This window comes from Nicotiana sylvestris, chromosome 2 (genome assembly GCF_000393655.2).
Source record: "Nicotiana sylvestris chromosome 2, ASM39365v2, whole genome shotgun sequence".
In the NCBI taxonomy this organism is placed as follows: Eukaryota; Viridiplantae; Streptophyta; class Magnoliopsida; order Solanales; family Solanaceae; genus Nicotiana; species Nicotiana sylvestris.
Window position 1 is genome coordinate 162,018,349 of NC_091058.1, and position 15,771 is coordinate 162,034,119.

The following is a 15,771-nucleotide window of genomic DNA, read 5'->3' on the forward strand; positions in this document are numbered from 1 at the left end:
CAGTGCGAATTATAAGAAATTTTTTTTGCGATATTTAAACATAGTGCAAGAATGTAAATCGTGTCCTAATTTGAGGAACCTCTTGTGCCCAAGGTAGGCCTAGCGACAAGTTGTTTTGGAGAACTTTGAATGCTAAATGCCTCCTTTTATTGATAAAAGTAGATGAATCCCATAATGACACTAAATAACACGGAATAAAATGTCACTAGTGGCCATTGGACTTATTACATTTCTTAAAGCAAAAAGAAAATATTCCTATCTATTTTGTCCCAGAAGGACCTTCCCCAGACTCGACATCTTTGGCTCCATCAAACAGCTTCACCAGCTCGCGAAGTCACAACAGCAGGCAGGCTTTGGCCAGGTGTCCACCCTTGTTTCCTTCAGCATTCTGGCAGTCCTCGATCCTCTTGAGAAACTTCCTTTCCAGCTCCACTAAACCTTGTTCCAAGTATCCCAGTCGCTTGTTGGCACTGACATCCATCTTTCCATTCTTCGATCAGTTTTTGGTGGGCTTCTTAAATCTCATGGTGCTCGCTTTCACATTCCCGAATCCTCTTGCTTAGTTGGCTGTGTTTGACTTATGCTTCAGCCCTTTCATCGATGATTCTGTGACCTCGAACAAATCCGGGTTGACCTAGACCATTATGATTATCCTCTAGCCAACCTGAATAGTATGTAGTACAACCAGCATGGTATCTGTCTGGCTCGATGGTATCACTTCCCATGACGATTTTGCAGTGCCACATATGCTGAGCCTGGAACTTGTAAGGGCTATCATTATCCTGAAATTCAGCCCGGAAGTGACTCATCTTGTCAACCCTTGGTATAACCTGCTTCATACCAGCCTGTCTCATAACTCGGAGAGGGACGTAAGGGCAGGTTCCTCTCAAACCTATCAGTATCAGAAACGGTGCATCCCTGGATCGGCCGATGAATTCCTTAGTAGGGAACCAATTGAACATCCATTGTACTTGATCCTCAGTTATATTTTCAAATAGTTCTAACCACCATTTGGCATCTTTTGGTTGAGCGAACATATTGGGCATGTAGTTCATTCGTCTTGGATGATGGAAGGCTTTGTGATCATCCCAATCCCTTCGCTGAATCTCTTGTCGGTATTCACCTTTTTGGAGTGCTCCATGAGCCAGAGCTGGAGTAGCAAATAGTAGCCCTCGAAATGTTGGGCTCCTTGTTAACACTTCTCTAAGGCTCGGTATATCTCTGCGAGGATCAAGGGCACTATGCTGAACGGTTGCCCACCAATTCCCTCCATTAGAGTTTTGGTTACCATAGCTAGCTTGGTGTGGATCCTTGCTTTATTCATTTGAAATAGTATCATCCCTAAGAACATGAAGACAAAGACCCTTCGGTGAATATGCCCCAACGATGTAAGGGCGAACTCATTCGGATAAGTACGGTAGGATTTGCTATGACCGTACCTCTCATGCAAATAATCAAAGGGAATGTAGGACTCCTTCAAACATGTCAAGTCTAGATTCTTCTTTAGGCCCATCATTTTGAGAAAATCTCTACCCTTGCGATTTTCCGGCATTAACAAACCCGGAGTCTCCCATGGTATTCCAGCCAATCCTCCTTTTTCCTCTAACAGGGGTGTCATCTCAATCTCCCCGAAGCGAATCACAGCCCTATCACAATCCCAAAACAGAGTAGCAGCTTTTATGATTTTGTTGTTGGGTTGGACCTCCAGGAGGGAAGGTAGATTTCCTAGATATTTCCGGACAAGAGTCTGATCACTAGAATGAAGATCCTCCCACCATCTTAGCAACATTGGGTGGATGTTAGTGACCATGCCGAATCTGGGGACTTCGTGCCTCATGTTTCTGCAAGACAAAAGGGTTAGGCCCTTACCCCTACCAGGCTCGACTATTAAATACCAATAATTTGCATAAGATAATTTAGTTCTCCAAATAAATGCACAAAATGTGGTAGTGTCCGTTTGGGTTTCGAGAAAACCCAGTGGACTTTGGACAAGTCTATCTTAAAGAGTTATTATGCGGACAACACAACTGAATCGGCTAGGTTTTACCATGATGCATGCACAGTTAAACAGAGTAAGGTTTCTATGGGGTTTCAGACTGGTACCCTTGAGCGGACAACTCAAGAGGGAAAGACATGGAACCGTAGACTACACCGTTGATCGACTAGTTTTACCGCAAATACGCCTTTTCAGGATTTAGGGGGTGATAATATCGGAAGAGCACAACCACCCATTATAAGCGTTGCTATGGTATTTTGTTTGGCATGAGTGGAATATGATGTTGAAAACATGCTTATGCAATAATTAAAACAAGTTGTCACGTATTTGCACGTTCATAAAGTAATAATTGAAATATTTTAAAACAGTAATAAAGGAGTGCAATAAAGGAAAGCATTAAAGAAATAAGGGAAAGAAACAAGAGACAAGTCAGTTTTTGCAGTAGAAGAGGGAATTAAATGCTTAAAGGTATTAAACAAATAAAGGCACATAAGAAATGTAAAGTCACAATAATAGCTTGAAATGGTAAAAGCCTAAAAGAATGTCCCCAGCAGAGCCACCATGCTGTCGCGCCCCCTTTTTCTCACGAAATCGGGTTTATGACATTTGGGAGACAACTCGTTCCCTTTGGGGAATTGGGTTATGAATTGAAGTGTCGTCACCTAATGATTAAAGTATATTACGACACTAGGAGGGGTTTGTTTTGAGTAACCAGAGATTGGGTAAGGGCTTGAAATTATCCCAAGGGGAAGGTGTTAGGCACCCCTCAGGATCCACTAGTGTGTTTCTTGGCCAAACTATTGTTGTGACTCAAGTGCAAATAACACATAGGCAAATAAAGGCTTCAAATAAGAGGGGATTTTCACATAATGGTTACAAATAAACAAAAGTAAGAAAAAAGGAACTAAAAAGAGTTGATTTTCTTAAAAGAAATGGTTTAAAAAGATTTAGAAGAAACAAAGAAAACAAAGGGAATGGGGGTCCTAGGTTTATTAGTAATATGGATCACCCCACACAACATCCGGTAATCACTCCTCAGTGAGGGGCTACACGTGATGTTATCGCGTGGTCATCATATCCATATCTACCATGTCCCACCCTATTAAGGTATTAAAGCGTGGAATGGTCTCGTTTACTTATTGTATGTTATTACCCGCCCCAGTCCTATCAGCCCCGTAGGCACTTGGGACTAGAAATCCTAAAGGGAGGAGGTATTGGGCTTATTTGTGGTTTCAAAAGGTAAACTACTACGGTGACAAACAAAACACATATAGCAAGTTTGGGGAAGCATATAAACAAATAGAAGGGCTCAAACAAACCTCCTTTAAATCAAAGAAAGCACATAATGTAGCATGACTTGCGTGTACTGTTTAGGGTCTGATTAAAACTTAAAAGGTTGAGGCAGACTGATTTATTACATAGTTCAGATAAGAAGCCCGAATCAGGCTTGCCTGCTGGTTGTAGCTGATAAAAAGTCTAATTCACTTTATAAACTTTCACCTTATGGCTTGCCTAAGTGTTAGACGAATACCCTATAGGTATGATATCTACTGATTACATAAATAATGAAGTAAACATGAATACATACTGAATTAAGAAAAAAAAATCATCTGTTATTAAAGAAAGGTGAGTTTTAGCAAAATAGCATGCGTCACTGTTACTGGTTTTAGACTTATAAACGAGTGAAGTAGTTCAAAATCGATTAAAGCTCCTATAGGCATGCTTTCTATATGTTATCGATTTTGGACACTTTTATAAACGTAGTAAAAAATGCAGAAATCCTATAGGCATGGCATCTAGATGCTGAATTTTATATGAACATGATATCTAATTACAGTTGGTTATTTAAGACCTATAAACATGTTTGCCTAATGAAAAGTGGATATGCAAGATTCAGAAAGACCTATAGGCAGGATATCTATATGATATATAGAAAGTCGGAAATAAACTATAGGCATGGCATCTATATGGGAATGCAAGATTCCTATACATGGTATCTATACATGAGAAAGTAGAAATTCTTAGTGACATGGTATCTATATGAGAATGCAAGATTCCTATAGACATGGTGTTTATAAGAGAATGCAGGAATTCATAAACTCCTATAGGCAGTTATCTACCCCTTTTTGCATACATGGTTACCTTTCCCCTTTCACTAGCCATCCCCGAGAGTTTTACTACAAAGTTATTATATCCCAGAAAGAGTAAAGTAAAAAAAAATACATCAAAAATTAAAAAGTACAACCTAAGGAGTGCCTGATTCAGACTTCCTATCTGAAGTATGAAGTAAACCAACTCCAAGAGATCTTATTTCAAAGCCTTTCTCTTATTTGGATGTGTATGAGTTCCCTAAGAGTTTCATAAGAACTCCGAGCAGTTCTTACACCCAAATATATCACCAGATTAATCCATAGTGCAGTGCGGAAGGGCCAACCCTCAGGTGTCCAAGTTCCGAGGGAACTCAAGGTCCTAAGGCAAGGCTCATAAGAGGGGGCAGAACATAGGGACTAAGAGAGAGTGCAAGTGTAGAAATGGGATTCTGAAAGGGGAAAGGGAAAAGGGAAGCAACTTAAATCATTACACATAAGGGTATAAGGGAATGAGGAAGTTGCAAGAGGCAAAACAAAAGTAGGCTGAAGGACATACCCAGCAATGGGAGATGCTGGCACACCTTCCAGCCTGTTGGCTTAGAGGTCAAGATCCTAGTAGTTCAAACCTAATTCATGGACAACAACTTACATTGCCATGCCTTATGTCAAAACTCAAAACACATAGGGGTTCATAACAAAACACACATAAGGAAATCAGCATACCAATTTAAGTGTTGAGATATACATAAACAATAGGTGAACATGGATACAAAAATAGTAAATACACATTGTTGTGGTGCTAAGAATTAAATCCGGACATACCAATTTTCAGGGAAACAAGTAAAGAAAAGCAGTAGGTCTTGCAAAACAGGCCACAGTGCAGACAAGAAGAGAATATTATTATGAGAAAGTATGAGTCCAAAAAGATTCTGAAGTGTCTTGTTTGTGAAGAGGGTCGTGCCTTTTATAGTGCAAAGTCAGGCAGAAATAAGGTAAGAAAATAGTTGAGAAACTGATTGTCAATGAATTACACAAGACTCCTTTTAATTAAGGGATCCAGATTCAAATGGGTAAAAACCATTTAAGGAAAGAAATTGAGTAAGCACTTTGTGCACAACATGCAATTAGGGGTAAATCAAAGGTCAGGGATTTTTGTACGAATGAATCGAGTCAAGAAAGGTAAGAAAGGTTTTAACTCAAGGGAAATCAGCAATCAATGGAAAGGAGTCAATCAGACCATATTCAGAGGGAGGTATGAACTAATCACAAATTTTAAAACTACTTTAGAGGGATGTTCGTCATATATAAGGAGCATACAAACATGTTAAGGATGAAAGAATATTGTTGTGTCATTGTAAATTCAGTAGAAAAATCAAGTGTAGAAGAGTTTAGCAAAAAGCCAGAATCAAAAGATGTCCAAACTCAGTTCAAAGACCCGAAATTGGTCTGAAAGAATTAGGGGTTCTGAAATAAAACCCTAGTTCAAGCCAATCACATAACCAAACTTGGAAGAACCCCAAATTCTAGGGTTTCCACCATTAACCAAGTACAGAGATGAGAAGGCAAGTGATCGAAATAGGCTCAGAGGTCTCAGAGAAAAATTGAGACCCCTTGCATGTTTCTTTCAGCAATAGAAACTCATGGGAAAATAATGATAGCAAGTAACACGCAGAACATAGTAGAAGAATTCAAAGAAAATAGAATAGAAGAAGCTAATACGAAACATAATGGAAAAGACTGATAAGAACAGTAGAAAAATCATGCCAAGAAATTTTAGAAGAAACTTAAACATAGCTCAGTAGAAAGAACTTAATAAGGAAACTTAAGAACTGAAAAAATACAATAGAAGAAACACAAGAGCACAGGAGAAAAGAAATACAGTAGAAAAGTATGCGAGAATATAGTATAGGAAAACACAGTAGGAGAAGCATACAACAACATGGTAAAAGAGAAATACAAGACCATAGTAGAGGAAAATACACACAAAGGAAAAAGAAAGAAAGTCAGAGAAATATTTTCAGTAAACCCTAGATCGGGGAAGAAATGGTTTTGAAAGTAATTTTTGAAAGAAAAGCCAGAGAAATCGTTTGAAAACTCAGAGAAAGCATAGATACACAACAGATCTAAAGGAATCAGAGAAAACCTCGAAGGGTTGGGGTTTCAGAAGAACCCTAGAAATGAGAAAGGATTTGAAAAGTCTCCGATCTGAGTCGGAGAGGTCAGAATCAGGCTCAAACAACCATGGTACGCCGGAATAAGGCCGGAGATGGCCATGAAACTTCGAATCGACAGAGGTCTGGATACAACCCTTTATGGTCAGACCTTGAATCTTCTGAAATCAAGTGCGTGGGAGTCATAGAAGGCCGGTGTAGGACTCTCATAGCCTTGGAAGCCATAGATTCTGGTGGCTTTTAGGGCGGAGATGGTATGAGGCGGCTAGGGTTTGAGAAGGTTCGAGAGTGCTTGAGAGAATGGAGGGTTCGGAGGCGCCTGGTAGGTGAAAATGATTTAGGGTTGGTGGGGTTGGTAAATTAAAAAAGGAAAGGAAGAAATGTGGCCGTTGATCATTTCGATCAACGACCCGGATTAAAAGGGGGGCCAGGCGGGTCATCCAAATGGGCTGTGGGTCGAGTAATTTTTAGGAATTGGGCTGGGGTTCAATTGGGTTCAATTGGGGTAGAATTTGGGCTGCAATTGAAATAAAATCTGGATAGATATTAAATAGCCATATTTCCTATTTATTTTATATAAAAAATAGTAAATTAAATTCTAGAATTAAATTGAAAGTACTAAAATAATTTATAACATATTATTATCAATTAAAAATGCTGGACTTAATTTTTATAAATATAAATGCAATCAAATCATAAATGAGGCTAATACTGCAATTACATGCAGTTGAGCATTAAAAATACTAAATAAATTTGTAAAAACATGCAAAAATTATTTGAGCTAAAGTTTAGCATAAATATGAGAACTCAACAAGTGAATCACCAAAAATAATAATTTTGGACACTTATTGGATTTTTCTTGATAAAATAAGGCGATAAAATTGATTTTGAAAGCCTTTAAAATTAAGGAAAAATAACAAAAATATTTGTAAATACTTATATGCATACATATGCTATTTTGAAAGTATATTGCATATAAAAATATACAGAAAAAATTGGGTATCAACAAAGTCTTGAGCAACATTGTATTATGTATTATGTCTTATGTAAATCATCCGTTTTGGTTTTCAGGTTATTCAGAATCGATTAGGAAGAATGAACGTCATGATTGAAGTTTTAAGTTGGAAGAGTTGACCAAGTTTGATTTTTTTAGCATTTGACCTCAGATTGGAATTTTGATCGTTCCGTTAGGTCTGGATGGTGATTTTGGACTCAGGCTTATGCCCGGATTTGCAATTGGATGTTTCTAGAAGGTTTTGGCACAAATTGGTGAAAGATGGAAATTGATGTTTTGGAAAGTTCATAAGTTTGACTAGGAGTTCGCTTTGATGATATCGGGTTCGAATTGTGGTTATGGGAATTGGAATAGCTTAGGTATGCCATTTGGGACTTGTGTGCAAAATTTGGGTTCATTCCGGATTGATTTGCTATGTTTCGACACGCGTTTTAGAAGTTGAAAGTTGAAAGTTTTTTGAGTTCAAATTGAGGCGTGATTCGTCGTTTTGATGTTGTTATGTGTGATTTGAGGCCTCGAGTAGGTCCGTGTTATGTTATGGAGCTTGTTGGTATATTCAGACAGGGTCCCAATGAGCACGGGTGAGTTTTGGACGAGGTTAAGATTCTTTGGATCATTTTTGGCTAAAGTTGCTGGTGGTAGATCTGGTGTGATCGCACCTGCAGATGGTTTGCACAGGTGCGATGGTCATAGAAGCGATAAAGCATTCGCAGAAGCGAGGTGAGAACTGGGTGAGGAAGCTCGCATAAGCGGAGAATTTGGCGCAAGTGCGGATGGGTAGGTGCGATGAATAGAAGTGCAGGTGCGAAGGTCTTCGCAGAAGTGGAGTTTGTTAACACATGTGCGAGGGTTGCTGGGTTAGGTTGTTTTTGCAGGAGCGATATTTTTCACCGTAGAAGCGAAGGTTGCATGTGCGACATACTGTCCGCAAATGCGAAAAACGCTGGGCAGAATGCTTTAAGTTCTAGGGTTGGCCATTTTTATCACATACTGAGCTATAGACTTCAGAATGGAGCAATTTTGGAGGCAAATGTTATCACAAGGATGGGGGTATGTGTTCTATACTCGGATTTGGTTATATTTCATGAATCTATCTTCGATTTGTGGCATTTGGATTATCAATTTTAAAGAAAAAAATTGGAGGTTTTGCTTAAAGTTTCATAGTGTGAATTCTTGAGTTTTGAACACCGATTTGGAGTCAGATTTGAGTGAAACTAGTATGGGTTGACTCGTAATTAAATGAGTTAGAGAATTTTGTGAGTTTTTTGGGTTTCGAGGCACTACCCCGGGTTTGACTTTTTGGTTGATGTTGGGGTTTTGATTAAAGAAGTGACCTTTATCATTTGGAATTATTTCATTAGGTATTATTTGATGTTGTTGAGTTATTTTTGGCTAGTTTCGAGCCGTTCGGAGGTCGGTACGCACGATATGGCATTTTGGAGCGTCATTTGGCTTTTTCAGTATTGGATTTATCTTGTTCCAAGTAAGTAACAGTTCTAAACTTGATGCTTAGAGTATGAAACCCCAAATTACGTGTTATGTGTTTGGTGTTGAGGTGACGCACATGCTAGGTGATGGGCGTGTGGGGCGTGCAACGTGTGAATTGTGACTCAATTATTTCTGTGGAACTGTTTAGTTACCTGATCTTATCTGTGACCATGAAATCTCTAAGTGCTAGAGCTAGTGAGCTGTGATCCATGTTAGAAACCATGTCTAAACTATATGCTTATTCTGTTAAATCTCCCGAGGTCATTTTTGTTGTTGAGTTATCTGCTTACATTGTATTTACATACTCAGTCATATGCATATCATATCTCAGTCCCTGTTACCATTTATTGATATATCACATCATTATTTTTTGGTTGATTTTTCATGACATTGATAGCCCGAGAGACTAGAGAGATATATGATTGAGTGAGGCCAAAGGCTTGATTTTTCATGTTTTATTGATTTATACCATGATTGGATTATTATAGCGCTCAGGTTGAAGGAGCCTCTCCGGAGTCTGTATACACTCCTAGTGAATGCATGTACCTATTGAGTGCGAGTGTCGAGTGATTAGGAGGATTGAGTGACTGTGAGTACTGAGTGGCTGTGAGGACTGAGTGACTGTGAGGACTGAGTGACTGTGAGGGCTGAGTGGCTGTAAGGACTGAGTGACTGGGAGGACTGAGTGAATTGATACTCAGAGAGTATGCATATAATTTTATCACTGAGTTGCATCACATTCGACATGCACACTTGACATACATGCATAGAGATGCATTTTCCTCATGTTGTATGCATCACGTCATTCATGACTTCTCACAAATATTGACATAGAGGAATAGATATATATTTTCCTCATTCTATTTAAAAATGAAACATTTTTATGTTGAAAGATTTTTGATATTTTTTTTGGAAATTTCGGTAAAGGAATTGGGTTTTCACTGATATACTTAAAAAGCAGGCCTATTTTCCTGGAACTGTTAACGAGCTTAGCATTTTATCTCTGAGTTACTTCTTCTATTACTTTCATTGTATTGTTATGAACTGTTGTTGGCTATTGGCATTGGACTCCGTCCTCTGTTTCAGCTCGTTACTACTTTCAACCTAAGGTTAGGTTTGTTACTTATTGAGTGCAGGGGGTCTAATGTACTCATACTATACTTTTACACCTTGCGTGCACATTTTGGATGCTGATGTTACTGTGTATGACAGAAGCTAGTGAAGACGTACCTGCATTCCCGTTACAACTGCCTCTTGTTCATGGTAGCCCTAGACTTATGACGATCTGTTTATGTACATTGGGACATATGATGTATTTATTTCATACTAGCTTTGTAAACTCTAAATCTTAGAAGCTCATGATTTTTACTACCAGTCCTTGGGAAATTATAAGATTCAGATATTTTCTTTCACTTATTTGTCTTATTAAACTTAATTGGAATTGATTAGTTGTTAATTGGCTTACCTAGCGGGTTGGGTTAGTTGCCATCAGGACTAGTTGGATTTTGGGTCGTGACAGTAACGATTAAAGTATTTAATAGGTATTAACATGAGTTAAATGAAGGAATAAAATAATTGAAGATAATAAATAAATACCCCAACCCGTATTCTTAACCCATGACAATGTATATACATTCGTCACCTTGCATATGCACCGTTCCCACACATAAATCATGTAGAAAATAAACCCTTCAAGTCTTAATTCCCTTAAGTCAAGGTTAACAATGATACTTCCCTCTTCACGCACCCAAATCAATGATCAACAACAACTTTTCTTTTTGAATTAGCCTCCAAACCGATCAAATCTAGACATTAGTTCAAATAAATCAAAATAAGCTTTAGAAACTATCCACGAGTGAAAAAGATTCAATCTTTAACGAAATTGGAAAAAAGTCAACAAAAGTCAACCCTAGGTTTGCTTGGTCATAATTCGAGATTCGGACCAAAACTCGATTACTCATTCACACCCGAGCCCGGTTATGTGATTTGTTAAGCCGACCTTAATTTTTAGGTCTAAATTTTAAATTTAAAAATCCCTATAGTCTACCTAAAACCCCTAATTTCTACCATGATGTTCATAGATTAAAGGTTAAAAGTCAATGGGTGTTTATGAAAATACATCAAAACTAGTTAAAAATCACCAACTAAAAAAGTAGGGATGACAATCTTTTCAAAATCCTCTCTAGGCCGAGCTCTAACTTTAAAAAATGGTGAAACATGACCAACTCCCGACTTTGATATTTCATTTAACTGGGCGTCATGTGTCCTTTGCGTTCGCGAAGCACCTGACGCGTTCGCGAAGAGCACTGACCCATTGGACTTCGCGTTCGCAAAGACTTCTCCGTGTTCTCCAAGAATTTTCCTCAGCCAGCCTCCGAGTTCGCGACCAAGTGATCACATTCGCGATGAAGACCATCCTTCCTTCCCTAGCTACTCCCCAAAGCAACGCGTTCGCGAGTGGTCTGTCGCGTTCGCGAAGGGTAATCCCCATAATGCTTCGCTTTTGAGACATACCTCTTGTGTTCCCAAAGAGTAACCAGCCCCCAGTCCAAGATTTCCCCTTCGCGATCATGCGAGAGTCTTCACGATCACAAAGCACTATGCACCAGAAGAAAATCAGTAGTCCTCTAAATCCAAAATATAGTCTGAAACCAATCTGAAACTCACTGGAGCCCCTCGGGCTCCAAAATGAACATGCACACAAATATAATAACATCATATAAACTTACTTGCTACCTCGAAGTATCAAAATTACATTAAATATCAAGAATCGATCATTAAAACTCAAGAATTTCAACTTTAAAACCCATTCTCACAAATTTCCACATAATGCGCTGAAATGCGCTCGGGTCACCCCGTACCCAAATCAAACATGCGTACAAGTCCAAAAATATCATATGAACCTACCGGAATCGTCAAAATGCTGATGCTAGGTCATTTACTAAAACGGTTGATCGTGGCCATCTCAAGTTCTATTTTAGGCCAAAAATCACATTTTCATCAAAATTTTACGTGAAAACTTTTTGAAAAATAATACGGACCACACACGCAAATCGATAATTATCAAAAGAGGCTATAAGAGATCTCGAAATACAAAAATAAGAGCTAGTACTCAAAATAACCTATCAGACCGTTACATGCAAATTCAAAAGTTTAAATCAGCGAGGAGTATATTTTGGTAACTACTTCTTTATAATAATGTTTACGGACTTAATATACATTACACATATCTTAGATTTTATTTAAGAATGTATACAATTTTCACTTATTAAATGCGCCTAATTATTTTTGTCCCATAACGAAAGATTATATATATATATCAGAATGTATCCTTAACAAAAATGAAAATTTAAGGGAATAAAGAAGAAATACAGTACAAGGAGAAGGGGTAAAAAGGAAAGGAAAGATCTGCCTCTTCCCTCTATCAAGTTGACTTTTTTCTTTTTTTAGCTTCTTTGGAACACGAACATGAACAATCAAAGTGTATACGGTCAAAAACACATGCCTCGGATTTACAGGTTTGACGGACCGTTTTAGGCCCAAGTTCGGGGGAGGTCGAGTTCGAGATCGGTGGACCATCCTCGAGCTTGAAGACAAAGTGCAATGCTCTGGGATGGAAGTTTGAGGAATACCGGGGACAAGTATGCTCGACTCCGAAATAATACCGTTATGGATTTGTACCTGTCGCACCCCCTTTTTCTCGCGAAATTGGATTTCAACATTTTAACAACCCCTTTTGAGAGAGTAGGGAAAAGGAATTGGTTGTTAGAGTCGTCAGCTAACGGATTAAGGTGTGTTAGGCCATCTATAGCAAATGACTCAGATTATACCATTTTGCATCACACGATATCGGGTAAGGGCTCGAAAATACCTCGAGGGGAAGGTGTTAGGCACCCCTCGAGGTCCACAATGGTGGGTCCCAGCCGAACTTAAATTATGCGAATTAGTCTGAAGAAGCGAATAAACTATTTAATAAGGATGGGGGGTCCTAAGTTTTTTAGCCTATATGATCACCCCGTGCAACATAAATAATACTTCGTAACTCCCCATGACGGGGGTATATACTCATATTATCTAGCAGGCATAGACTATCATCTCCAGCTACCCGATTACTATCATTAAGTTTTTACCTAAAGCGCTCTAGTTGATTCTAACTCGTGTCCTATGTGTGCACTACACGTCCCATACCTAAGGTCATGAAGGTATTGGGACTCTATTTAGGAAGGTCCTACACTAGGCCTAAGGTTCTCAAAATTGTAAAATACTAGGCGACAAGCAAAACAATTACGAATTTTCAAATAAAGACATATATGGGCTCACATTAACCTCCACATGTACACAACAAATGCACGCAACTGATTTAGTAGGCTTTATTAATCTTGGATTCCTATAGGTAGGATATCTATGTGATGAACAAGCGAGCAGTAGTATGCAGAGACAGTTCTTAATGCGAATGTTAGGGCTACGTATATTTGCCTACTGATTTTAATTCTGTACAGTATCTGGGTGTTTCATGCGTTAATGAATAACAGTAAATCACAATCATAAGTCTAGAATTATTGTTCAACCCTATAGGCAGTTGTCTAAGTGATTGACATTAATAATCAAATTCTAAATTAGTTAATAGGATCTTATAGACATGACTTCTACGAGTGTGATGATTATTACCCTATATGCATGATTTCTAAGTTTGAACTGGTTTTAATCCTATAGACATGATTTCTAGCATTGAATTGATTTTAATCCTATTGACATGATTTCTAGAAATGAGCAGATTTTATCCCTATAGTCATGATTAAAATAGCAAACAAACAAGAATTAGCACACACATAGTTAACCCAAGTATTGATCCTATGGGCATGGTTGCTAACACACAATTAGTGGACAAATTGATACACCTAAAGGCAGGATTTCTAACAGATCATAACATCAATCTTATAGGCAGGATCTATAGTGTGTAAACATAACACAAGAATTAACAACACAAATGAGATCCTATAGGCAGGGTTTGTATCCGACCTTGCAAATGAAAATAAGAACCCCTTCCCAACTTTACTAATACCCCAAAATTGTTATTGTAATAATTATTACAGACCCGAGTTAATGAATGAATAAGGTAAGTAAAACTATAGTGAGCTTACAACAGGCCCAAATATACCTGGGCAACCCTGGCCTTTAGCCTGTAACAGCTCCAAGGCTCGTTTTCGTAGATACACAATAATTTGTGGTGAATGATTCACCCGTAGCACACAGAACCCAAATCTCTAATTTTTCAAAGTTCCCAAGGGTCTCAAGAACCCAGGGCAATGCTCACACTAAAGAACAAATACTCAGAAACAATTCAAAGGAGATTAGAAATCAAACCCAAGTGTTACAGAGTTCACAAAGGTCTCACATGGACCCCGAGCAGTGCTCACACTGAGGAGGTGAAGGATAGAACCTAAAGGACGTAAGAATAGGAGTTTAAAAGTAAGGGCATATAAAAGGAGACAATGGTAAATTTTAAAACAGGTTTGATTTTAGAAAAGCCAACATGACAGAGTTTGAAACACAGAATATATAGACAGAATTGTATTAAGAAGATAAAATTGGCAAGGTTTGCAAAGTTGTTTATGCACAGTATCTCATGAGTTAAAGTCTGAAAGTCCAAGTTAGGCTAAGTGTATATTCTAACATTTCATGACAGCTTTGTTCAATCACAGAAAATATTTAGACAATGCATTAAGGAAAACAGTCAGATAATCACATGAATCCAAATGGATGCAAAACACATTAGAAGGCAAGTTATCAGTGCACATGAATGACAGAGAAAGGTTTAATAACAATATATGTTTGTAATGACTCAAGACCGGTTAACTGATGAACATACTAGTATTATCCTAAAGATGCTAAGTTCAAAACAACATACACGAAACAAGTTAAAAGACATTAGGTTAACCTCTAAGAGAATTAATATTATTCAAAGATAACTAATCTCAGAACCAACAATATCAGTTTTAGGATTTAAAGAAAACACAGGAACACAAAAGTGGTAGAATCATGCACAAAATGGACTTTTAAACATGCTGGATCATAAACACAATTCATTGTTACATAGAAATGAAATGACAAAAGGATAGTTACCCACCAGTTAGGCAAGAAAACAAGAATAACACCACAATAGTGGAGAGCCCATAATTACTTGGTCTTGGCTTTCAACCGACCAAGACCAAAAGCTAACGAGAGAGCAAAGAGAATACAGAGCCAAAACTTAAGTTTTCAGTGAGAGTATATTGATTTTAGTCTGTCCTAAATGGGAAAGGGGAAGGGTTTATATAACCTTAGACTACGGTATGCAAACATGGAAATAAACAATCAAATTATTTAAGGAAAACTCAGAATATAATTAAGGCAAGTTTGAAATAACACTAATCAAACAGGTCCGGGAAAAACTAAGGCAGGTAGCCATAAATAGAATCAGTAAGAGAAGAGAAATAAGAAACCCTAATTTTAAGGGTAAGTAAAGTTAATCAGAATAATCAAAGAAAAATCAAAATGATACGCACATAGACAGATATAGGAAACACTGAAGAAAAATATTCATCAAAAAATAAGAACCCTTAACAAATATGAGCCCTAATTTAAGATAATTTAGGCAAAACAGTATCACGAAAATAGAAGGCAGATATACGGGAAGGTTAAGATACTCAACCAAAATAGGACCAAAACAAATCTTAGCAAGATCTGAGCCCTAATTTTAGGACAAATAAGTTAGGCAAAACTTTCAACGGAAACTCACAAAGAAATAGACATGCAAGAACATAAAGGAGTTTTTAAACGAAAATGATAAAAAATATAAACAGATCTATAAAAGATCTAAACCCTAGCATTTAGGGTAAACGAGAACAGAGAAAATCTCAGAGATTCATACATAGAGAGAGGGATGACGAACACAGATGAGAAAAAGGGTGGATTCGAACCAGATTTGGTCCGAAAATGTAGAGATTAGCTTGCCATGTTAGGAAAACTACT